This window comes from Protopterus annectens, chromosome 15.part0 (genome assembly GCF_019279795.1).
Source record: "Protopterus annectens isolate FY-2018-M chromosome 15.part0, PAN1.0, whole genome shotgun sequence".
Taxonomy (NCBI): Eukaryota; Metazoa; Chordata; order Ceratodontiformes; family Protopteridae; genus Protopterus; species Protopterus annectens.
This window is the reverse complement of record NC_056749.1, coordinates 226589289-226601715: the sequence shown is the minus strand read 5'-3', so window position 1 is coordinate 226601715 and position 12427 is coordinate 226589289.

Sequence of the window (12427 nt, the reverse complement as noted above, 5' to 3'; positions counted from 1 at the left end):
TCACACAGAAACTGAAAATAATACAGTAGGACAGGTCTGATTTCAAAGAAAAATACCTAATTAATCTTTAACAAGAAATCACAGTGCTAAGACTTACATGTGAGCACAAGCAGAGTGCTGGTAAGTTAGATATCAAGATCAAAATGCTCTCTATCTCTCTCTGACTCACAGTTTATAAAACATCACTAAGAAAAAATGTCTCTGGGTCCTCCCCAGATTACATTATTTTTGACACTTAGGTTTTCCCAGTATTCATATTGCATCATCCTGACACCTGCTCTGATTTCCCAGGCTAATAGAAATTCCATTTACATTATTTAGCAAGCTAACACCTGCACAGGAGAATACAACACTAAAAGGCATTTCACATATACACTCTAGCAACTAGTCCTTAGTTAACACAGTAGACAGAATGTCTTCAGCCAGCCTGACTGAAACCAACTTTAAAGATCAAAGAATGTCATAAAATCATTTCAATTTCAAAAGAAAAATTTGAAAGGCTTGACTTAGTTTTTCTTTACAGCAAGGGGGCAATGTTGTAACAATCTGAAAGTTCACATTTTACAGTGTTTTCTTTACACTCAAGAAACATGCCTGTATTTTACATTTATTATCAAGAAAACATGCCTGTATTTTACATTTATTTACAAATGCCAGAATTAGATATCAAATTCTATTTGACTAGGCTGGCAGCCTTCACCCATCTCTCCCCAACCGTCACAATCACGAACACATTTTTTGTGCTTTCTAGTCACTAAGAATGTTTACACTAAATGTGCATGTCGTCCATACTTTGTCGTAACCTTTATGAATCACCCTAGATATTTAAGTTGCAAGAAAATTAGTAGGAAAACTAAAATTAGGAGGAAGAAGATGTGAGTTATGCTTGTGTTGTCTGTTCATTCAGAATGGTGTAGACAGTGTACACATAGTGTAGGCATTAATGAATCCCGGGGATAATATTTACAACACGTAGTCAACAATAACCTCATTTGGATGCAGCATGGCTTCAGTCCAGCACATGGTATGCCTTGACAACTGTAGTTGATTTCTGTCCATTTTTAAAATGTAATTAGTCTCTTCATTTTTGTAATCAATACATCTGCTCACTAACCTACAGTCACCATTAGTATGCAAACTTCAACTAAGGAAAAGTAGGATTTCCACATTTGCAGCAGGTCATCATAGGAAGGTGCATTGCCAGTCACTACATAGCCTGAACTGGTCTAAAATGGAATACTCTCAGTACAGCTAATATTTGTTACTAGGATATTTTAGGCATGCAGAATGTCCAGCAGTAGTGAACAGCATAACAACCTGCCATAAACCTGAGCATCAGCCCTCCGCTCCACTGACTGTCTAACATATAGTTCAAGCCCTTCATTTTGGGATGAGAATTATTACTCAAACCACATAAACAAGTTCTGGAACAATCTTCCATTTAATTTAAAATCCATGTCAGGGAGTCATGTATTTAATTAAACATGCATTTAAACAGAATTTCTCATTTAGAATGGAAATTATTTGTGATGTGGCTTAAAATTTATATGATGTTGTGTTAAGCATTTTAAACCTAATCAAATTTTAAAAATGTTTGCTATTCAGTAGCTAAGAACCGGTTAGCATACTTTTCAGTTTTAAGAAAAATATTAAGCAATGGTTCCTTCATTAAATGTAGAGAACTGTCCTAGAAGAGAAACAAAACCAGATAACAGTTAGTAAACAATGTATAAAACAGACTGTACACTCACATAAATTAGCTTCAGCGTCACACTGAAAACAAATAAAGAGCTGCATGGCAGCAGAAATTGAGGGTGGGGTGGGAGTCAATGCCTGGGAGTGTGTGTGTGTGTGTGTGTGTGTGTGTGTGTGTGTGTGTGTGTATGTGTGTGCGCCTGTCTGTCTCCAGTATTAGTATGTCTGTTCTTCATCTACTTTGCTTTCATAACAGCTTGACACAAATAGCTGTAGATTAGCAACACAATGAACTACAAGCCCAAGTGTTTGATATACAAATGAAAGTGTGAAGTGACAGAGATAACTGGTGTTTGTACATGTGGCAGGGTCAGAGTTCAGTGTTTTCTTCCTGATTTCATGGAAGAATTCAGTCGTCAGTCTGGAAATGAAAAGTGGATCTTAGTGCATGTGCTTTGCTAACTACCTCTTCTGATAGGGATCTCTTTGATCTCTGTAGGCTGAAAGGCTGTTTACAACACACCTGATTTAGGGAAAGAAATCCATCAATAGAAGTCTTTGTTTAACTACTGAGTGTAACTTGTATCAGATTAAGAACTGGGAGTTGAGATGTTCCCTCCCAGTTACACAGAGCCAGATAAACTAGTGTTTTTCTGTTGAGTTTAGCTCCAATCATAATCTGCTGCTGCTGCTGCTATGGATTTTTTGTTTCTTTCCTTCATTCATTTTATTTTATTGACTTACTTATTTTTGTTTTGTTTACCAGTGTAGAGCGCTGAGCAAAAATGACCCATTGCAGGCTCATCCCAGGTTGCAAGCAACACATGAACAAAGCATTATTTTATTCTTTCATCTGTGCATATATTTACTTATCTGAAATTTTTAACTCTTTAAGATCATTTTCAAGAATGTAATTTTCTGGATCAGTTGTAAGACCACTTAAGAGTCTGTTTGCCTGACTGATTGATTTATTTAATAGCCAGGTGGGTGGGCTGGTCCAAAGTCCCTTTTCAACCACAGCACAAAATGATTTCTTATCATTTAAGCAACAGACAAAGGCAGGTCATAATATTTACAGCTGAGACAACAGAAGTTGCAGTATTGATAGCAGCAGTGGATATTCCTAAGTAGGATGTTTACAATTAGAGCATCTCTAGATGTTTATTTGTCTACTACAAATATTCTATATTTTTACAGGTAGACTTTGCAGAAATAGTGTTTGAGTACACATCATGCTAGGTAGCAGAATACGTATTATTTACAATATTTACAGTTTGAATATGTACAGTGTTAGGAGGAACGTTAGTCTAAGGCTTTTGGCCTTACTAGGTACAGAGGTTCACTAAATTGATTTTGCATCAACAGACAATTATTACTGCTAATTGTGCTACAGATTCTTCAATTAATACATTCGCAGAGTTTACAAGGCAGAGTTATTCCATGGATTATGCCAGTGCCCACCCACCCAGAGCACTTTCTATCTCCAGGAAAGCAAAATATGTCAGGCTTAGGATGAATTTATGGAAACTCATTCTGTTTTCATGATTTAGGAAGGTCTGTTTTACATACAATGGAAGAATACTCCAGAGATAGGGGAAGCAGTGAGCAATAAATCTCACCCTCTAAAGTATCGTATTTCTTTGCTGACAGAGATTCGGTTGTTTGACTTGTGGGTATGTGTAGCATTTCTTTTGCAAAGGAGTAGGAGATCAAGGAGTCATGGGTCTTTAACAGCACAGAACAGATATAAATGACCACACAGGACTCCATAAGAGACAGGAGTATAGGGACAGAACTTCAAGTCTAGAGATTATTTGGCCTAAGGGAATTGTTGGTAGTTGATACTGATTTGGTTTTGCTCAAGATCTCTGAGACAACATTCATAAGAATCTTTCAGGTGGTCTATAAGTCTAGGTATGGAATCTGGGCAATTAGTTGCAAATTTCTGCTGTGAGGTAATTACTTAATTCAGGGTTTGACACTTTTTTTTTAACTGCGGTGGTGGTGCTGCGGTAGAACTGTCACCTGACAGTAAGACATTGTCCCATTCGATTCTCAGCTAGAGCGTCTTCTGTCTGGAGACATGCGTGAATGGGCGTACCTTTGTTGAAGGTTGTGCATCAGGGCTGGCAATTCGGCATGTAAAAATCTACTGCCAATCATTAGCGGACCGGAGTTCCGCTGTGGCGACCCCTAACCAGGAAAAGCCGAAAGACACAACAACTTTTTTTCTTTTTTTCTTCACTACCAAGTACTAATTGTGTTTTTTGCCATGTTAAAATAACATCGGAGTTTATGAGAAGATCATATGAGGACATCTTTTACGTTTGTCTGTGACTGAGAGGGACTTTTGTACTTATTTTTCTTTATTAACCAGTTATGTGAACTGGTCATAGGACCTTTTTCAGCCATGCCTGTGTGCAAGAGCCCAAAGTTTATATCGATGTTATATCAATGTTACAGGTTTATACATATAACTAGAATGCACAGAAAAGCACGGTATCTCAGTAGTAGAGTGATAATACACCATTTCACAGAATCACAGTGAAACAAAGAAATGCACAGAACAATACTCAATAAACAGGGAGTATTCTGAGTGCTTAAAATATCAAATGTCCACCAGAGCGAATGTTCAAAGAGTGATCACTTTAGAGCAAATCTAAAGTGATCAAAAATGCAAAACAATAAAAATCTGCGCCCCCCCCACACCTACTGCTAATTATATATATATATATATATATATATATATATATATATATATATATTTTTTTTTTTTACTTCGAGATCACACCACAGAGCTGTAATAGCAAATTACCTTAACCCGCTGCACCACTAAACCATAAAAAAACTGCCGTCAAAAACTCCATTTGAATGAATGCTCACTTTTTTTACACCAGGAAAACGCATTCTTTCTTTTAAATGTTAACGTCTAACCAGAATATTTGTGAGTAAAATATGGAATATACTTTTGTCATTATATTGTAAAATCAATCCTCTAGTCTACCAAGTATGATACTGTTAGGCTTTCAAGTACCTAGATCTCTAAGACCAAATATCTATGGACTTCAGTGAACATCCATTAATTTTGCATCAGTTCATGTTTATATATTTACATACTACACTACTTTAGGTCCCATATATCTGATAACTCTCCACTGCTTATCATTATTTGCTGATAATTTCATGCTCTACTGATAGCCTACAATCTACACCATTGTCATTTCTTAGAATTATTATACTTTATATCTTTGTATGATAGTTCGTGTTCATTCCATTTTGATGACTTTCATTATTTTGTACACTGCCCTTTCTTAAGAGTTTGCCTAAACGTTATTATATTTTACATGTACTATTTCTGGAGGTTTTGTCCCTTCACTATAAATAGGAAAGGTAACCCAGTCAGACTTTCCTTGTAAATTTTATTTGTCCTTTGTTGGCAAGGTTAGTCCTACTAAGCTAGTAGCCCCTCTTCAGGGGAGACCAGAGATGGGAGAAATTTGGCCAGGGCATTGGGAAACTTCCCCTACTCGGTTCGATAGGTGTCACATGATCTTTTATATCCAGCTGAGCTACCACCAACTTAAAGAGATGGAGCCTCAGTTTAACATCTCATCCAAAGGACGGCACACTAAGGAGTGAAAGACCACCCCCTCCTGCTGCACTGCAGTATTAGCAATCAACCTACTTGGTGTGAGAATAGAACCCACAGCCTTCTGTACCAAAGGCAAGTGTACTACTTGTTGTACCACTGTCACTGACTAATCAAACCTAAATAAATAAATACATTTTTTATGGAGAGTAAAAGACATGTTGTGATTGTTTGAGCTGTGTTATGGTTTAATTGCTGTGTATGTTGGTTAAATCAATCTTTGTCTATGAAATGTGCATTTTAAAGTATTTTTTAGGTGTATGAGCAGCATTTTTCTAAGTAGTTTATCCATAATTTCCCTGAAATTTGGGAGCAAGTGGCTCCAAGTCTTATGGAAATATTTTACTGAATCGTAGGATCACAGGAATTACTAGGCAACCAAGCTGACAGACCATTTGCACCTTGCCAATACATACCTTTTTGATGTACTTGTCGTTTTTAGAATGACAAAGCATGTCAGGCCAGAAATGAATTAGCAAGCACACATGCAATCATCAAGGTTCAACTTGAAAGATGCAAGGGTGTCACTCTGTTAATTTGTTTCAGAAGTGCCATAAATACTGGGTAATTACCTGCCCTTCCAGCGTGGTTTAATTTTATGTTGGTGGTGATTTCAGTCCTTAGCATTTGTGGAGATGCAAGAGATTGAGTAGGGCTGTGTCCTTAATGGCACAGAATAAAGTTATAGATATCTACACAGGAGCCTATAGAAGATGGAGAGTAGGGATAGGGCTGCCAGCCTGCCCTGGTAGCTAGGAATCTTTATATCACTATTTTTTTAGTTAGGAGCCCCTGGGGTCTTTCTATCTGTGAAATGTGTTTGGATTGGTACGTACTAAAGGGGGCATTGTATTATGTAACTGGCCTAATCAGAGCTGAGAAGAGCAGGACAATAACTTCTTTTAACCTTGATGAAATGTCCTTAGATATCAGCTGTGCTAAATAGAAGGATTCCCTGACCATTGATTATGTATGGTGGTCGAAGGAAAGTAAATTGATTATCATGATGCCAAAAGTCCTTGACAACTGAATCAAGTTTGAAGTGGGTTGCTTGCTATGTTGTCAGGGCTGGTGTTAGCATTTTGGGGGCCCCCCAGCAAATGTCAAGTTTGGGGGGCCCCTTAGGCACTGTGGTCAAAGTATCACCCTGTCACTGCCATCCCTCCAAAGCAGCCTTTTAGTTCATGCTGTAAACTTTTAAGAGTAGTTATGTACAGACTAACCTGTAGCTAAATGCTCTTACAGTACAACAGGCCTGTGTACAACACTGTTCACCCATCTCAAAGGAGGATGTTCACAGTTAAAGGCATTTTAGTTACAACAATGATACATAACAGCAACTGTATTTATAGGTTTGGACTTAGGTGAAATGCTGTCTACATGCTCTAAAGTGCATTTTAATTTTTTTTCTTTTTGCATAATCTTTTCATCCAATGATGGCTTGAACAGACATTATGATTAAGGAAGGAAATTCAGTGTTGCTGTTCAGCGTACGTTTTCCTTGCATCCTTTCAGCACACCTTTCCTGACCAAGACAGTGCAGTAGTAACCATTTAGAAAACAACTCAGATAAGCCAGGCCCCAAGAAGCCATAGGGTTATAGGTGTTCTGAGATGCATTTCAGAGCATTTTCCAACCTTTTAATCCATGGTGTCCTAAACAAAAAACACGAGTAAGAAAATAATTTAAGTCTTTTCTTTCTCTTTCAAGGAAGACATAAGTTGTTCCCACGACTTAATATTCAGAGATGACAAAATAGTAGCTTACAACAAACTAATGAGACATTTGTTGTCTGGATACATAAGTCCAGTCTGGGAATACTGCCTGCCTCCCTACCCCCACCCGACACCTAAAAAAGACAGTCACTGCATATGCATCCCTCTAATGTTAGACTGGGATAAAAACAGAGGTTCAAATTGCTGCAGTCATATGTTTCAAGTGAGTGCTGACATTCATATACATAGCATGGCTACTCACTCATCAACCCAAACCGTCAAAGGCAGCTACCTAAATACATGCCTGAAGTGTGATTGTGAGGAAAGTGAAAAGAATAACGATTACAGTAATGTGTTCACGTTTGTGCTCCTAGACAGTACACACTAACCCTACACAAGCTACAGTAACCTTCTTTGTACACCTCGGAGGTCTGTGAGAAAAGTAACAGAAACAATGACCACACTGTCCTCAGATGAAACAAAAGCTGTAATGACCTCATGTGCACACCTCTATGGTTAGACTGTATGAAAATAAAAGAAGCAACCCCCCCACAGTAACCTACAGCAGCTTTCTGTACATACACATCTGAGCAGGGCTGGTTATGGAATGGGTGCAGTTGAGGGCAGAGGCCATTATCAGCTTTATCCTAACAGGGTCAACCATGTTCAGGTTAAAGAGCATAATCAGAAAATTAATACATTTTTCTCAGTTTTTCCCCAACCAACAACAGATTGTATGGGGCCCACACACAATCAAGGACAAATTAGGGAGCCCCCTGTATCAATTTATATAGTCTGGAGAGTGGGGGCCACCAGACTCCTTGAAGATTAAAGTGTCTGAATGTTCTGTGATATATTTTATGTATTACTTTTGAAATATAATTACTTGTTAGCTACATTTTTCATTGATAGAAGAATAATTTGTGTCTCCTGGTATTATTAGGTGTATGGAGAGATAAAAATCAGTGATATTTTGTACACACACACAAAAAGCCAAAGCAATACTAGTTTTGTACTTATTTCAGTAAACAGGAATACAAAGTGCAATACTGGTACTGCCACACCTGATCAGTGACTGCTGTTTAGCAATTGTCAAACAGCAGCAGGGCTAAGTCACTTTTATTTACCTCGGTGAGGAGTAACGCATACCTGTCACTGTCTCTGATTTCACAGACCTTCGCTGATTTTGCTCATAATTTTGCTCTGTCCTTCGTAAAATATTTGATTTGCTAATAAATCATTCAGGAATACAGACAGTCAAAAAATGCATGTTGATGCAAAATGTGTTATTCTATTAACTTTTTTTAAGTGAATTAGAGTAATATTTAAAACATGTTCCTGATTTTGAGCTTTTATTCTTCTGTTATTTTTGATATTGTGCTGAATTCTTCTGCAAAGAAGTTGAGAGTCTGGTGTTCTGCCAGTATTTATAAAACTTCCTGAAAGAAAAAAAAAAACATCCCTGAAGATTGGAAGCATCAGCTCTTCATAAAATACAAGGTTTGCACTAGTCACTCCTGCCTGCGGATCTCTCTACTGCTTACCCTGCTTATGTTCATTATAAGCTTTATCCTACCAGGGTCTTACTGCAGCTCTGGTCAGGTTAAAGAGCATAATCAGGAAATTAATACATTTTTCCTCATTTTTCCTATCCATTCGCTGCTTTTGTGGGGCCCCCACACAGTCAAGGATGATTAAGGGGCCCCCTTGCAGTCACAGGTATTGCAGGTATCTAAAGATGGCTATGTTGTTGGTTTTAGTGGAGAGAATGTCCACCAAGCAGGGTTTAACTAAGCCAGAGGTACTATGTCAGTGGTAAAACATTTAATGGGATTGTGAAGCCTGCTACTTGATAAAGCAATGTTATTTTAACCAGATATCCCATTTGGATTTTAAAGGAGAAATAAATAACAGTTATTACTCACCTGGTTTATTAAGTATACAATATTGCTGTACTAGCTTTTGTTGGTTTGTCAGACATGTTACAAAATATCAGGATAAGATAATTTGCTGTGGTTGGGAGCCCCCCAGCTATGGCAGGGTTCGCTGGTGCCTAAAGCCGGCTATGTATGTTGTAAGCTGCAGATGAGAATTGTTTACCAAATGTGACAATACTTGCAATTTTTTTTTTATTTTTGCATTCACTTTGTTTGTGAGTACACTATTGGTTTGAAAGGATTATTTTTGTTTTCTGTTGGGATTCTCTATCCAGGAGGGAAAATTGACAATGAAAGCAAGTTTAAAATAATCAGCAAACTTATTTAGCCACAGATCTGGGTTTACATTTTGGAGGCCAGAAAAGTATATTCCAAAGAGCAAAATGCCTCTTTCCCAGCCTGGCTCTCTCCCACTGAGTAGCGCATTCTTTTAGATGAGGAGCAAAAAAAGAAAAAGGAAAAAGCAAAGCGCTCACATAACTGACAATGCAGTATCGGAATTCATTTCTGTATGCTGAGAAATGAATATTGGTATTGCACCATTGATCGATCTGCATCTCCTGATTGTGCTCCCTAACACCTTGCAGCCAGGGTGGCTTCCCCCTTTCCCCTATGCTAGCTAAGCTTCTGCGGGATGGTGATGAATACCTTGACCAGATACAGATAAGTTGTGCGAACTCAGTGACTACTATCAAGTGTTTCCATGACCCTTCTCAAAGTTAACAAAATTAAGAAGATATGACATTTCCTTGAGGAAATCAAACTGCTGAGGGTCTAGCTGTATGTTTTTTCTTATATTATAGTTAAAGAAGTCAGATATGATGTATTCCATGGCTTTACAAATCAGACTAGTTAAGCTGACCAGGGTATGTGGTACGACCCTTATGAAGGGGCATCACAAAAGCTATTTTTCATACTTCAGTGACATACCCTGTGACTAAAACTTAAGCTAAGCAGTTTAGGAGGGGTTCAGCTACAGTGTGCATGGTGCTATTTAATAGGCAGTTGCCTAAATTGCTGGATCCATGGAAGCGGTATTTTTAATTTTCGACAGGAAAGCTAGGATATATTCTTTGATGATCTTAGGGGGTGTAAGTGATTCTGGGATTTCAGTGTCTGTTTCTTAGGTGAAGTTGGCACTAAATTTAACTGCAAAAATATTTATTTATTAATTTTTTACTATTTGGCAACCAGGTAGGTGGACTAGTTCAATGACCCTCTTCAGCCATGTCCCAGGCTCAGAGGCAATAAACAGTGTAAGTAAACTTAAGTTATACACTTCAAATATGAAAGATTGTTAGTTTTACATGGTCAAAACATTTTATACAGTTTATATACAGTTATTATGCAATTTTATAAAGTAAAATTTAAAATGTAAAATGTTATACAGTTTTAATGCATTTCTAACAAAGTAGAAGGTTTACATTAGGTTTTATCAGTTTACATGGGTTGCAAGAGTTTGGCCACAACAAATTGCTTCTTAAAGGTTTAAAACTGAAAATGAAAAAAAGAAAAAAAAAAAAGTCAGTTAAGAAAAAAAGAAAGAGACAGAGAGAAGAGCTAGAGAGAGTAAAGAGAACACAGAGAAAGAGAAAAAAATGGCAAAGAAAAATAGTTGAGAGAATGTAAAAGGTTTTATAATTTTAAGCCTTATAAAGAGTTTAACCATTATCCCTAAAGTATTTGCAAGCAACTTCCAAGAGATGTTCAGAAAAATAATTAATTTTAGTAATTTTTTAAGGATGACTAGTTTCAGCTGGTAGTTTGTTCCTGATTAGCAATGCCATTAAGGTCAGAATGGTGAAGGCATTTTGAATTTTATTGGGAATTGTTTTGTTATTTTTATTTTTTTAAAGTAGGATATTTAATCATTTTAATATCCAATATTTTTTTTTTTTCTTGTTTTCTTTCCTTTTTTTTACAGATCTACAGGACACAGGGACTGACAGTGCTACATAAGCAGGGACTCCGAGCAAGTAAGTAGCAGAGTGATATGCACAAGAGACAGGTGATATTACAAGTAAGTTTCATGGGTGTGTCATAGAGCGTGAGAAGATATGTCTGTTTGAAGTCCCTACTGCAGTGTTATGTGTGTGAAAAGTAGTGTGTGAAGATAAATAAACTGTGGTCAGATTTTACCAGGGACTAAGACATAGATTTACATTATGGTATGGTACATTATTTGGTAAGGATGTGTGAGGGTGGTGTAAAATGTTCCCTGGGTTGCTGGTTTAGTGTACTGTTTTGTAGGGTATCATTATTACATCCAGGAATCTTTGAGCACAATCATCTTTTAATCATATTGTGTGTATGTGTGTACCAGTCTATTGAAGGATAACCAAAATCAAAAGTATTTTTTTTCATTTTCATTTCACGTAGTTCAGTGAGTACATTTACAAACCTATCATAGTAGTTTTGGGATATATATATATATATATATAGCATATATATAATTGATTGTTTGTCTTGTTTTTGGATTGGTCTTTTTTGTTGGTTGACAGTTTGTAGGTGTTGGGGAAGGGTGGTGTGGTGGGGACATGAAAAACACAAAAACAGAAACACCCCTCCTCTTTCCATGCATGATAAACAAATAAAAAATTATGTAAGTAAGGAGAGTTAGATAAAAGTCTCAACACACACACAAGACATGATGTTTTCAAATTGTAGGATAGCTTCAAAATCAGACAGTTTGATACTGAAATTTCTGGTATTGAGAAGAGAAACATTCACGTAATTAGGACTGGAATGAGGTATGATTTAACTTCTGTTTGGGTGTCTAGTAGTTGAGATCTGCCTAAAAAGGCACTATGGAGTAGCAAGGACTTTGGCCATGAAATGAGAGGTGCAGGCCACCTTTTGGGAAACAAGCTACTCTTTCTTCTTTTTTACCCCTAGTTGACACATATTGGACCCTCCCCATCCCCATAATGACACCAATCACATAGCCACTTGCTGAGGCCAAATTTCTTTTTTTTTGTATTTAGGCATTGCTCTGGGTGAAGAATGGATTTCACTCATGGCCAGATTTTTCCTGCATTTGCACATGCATAGTGAAATCCAAAATGTCTCTCTGTATGTCCCTCAAGGTTGAGCACTGCAAGTCATTCACTCCCATATGTATCACCATGAGGTCATATTCATATTTTCCTAGTATGGGGGACTGAACAGCCCTTGTAACACTGTGGATCTTGGCTTCAGAGAGATAACTGACTGGTACCTTGTCCTTGTCTAACCTCATAAGCATAGAGACTGCGTGGCCGATGGAGTCACCACTTACTGGGATATTTCTATCTGAGTTCTCTGAATTATGGTAGTGTAAGGATCACAGTGAATAGATTTTTCATCACTCTAGGAGGCTTAGGGAGTATTTTTTTTTGCCAAACTCAGTATATATGTTGCTTTGGTGAGTTCATGAAGAAGTATGAGTGATG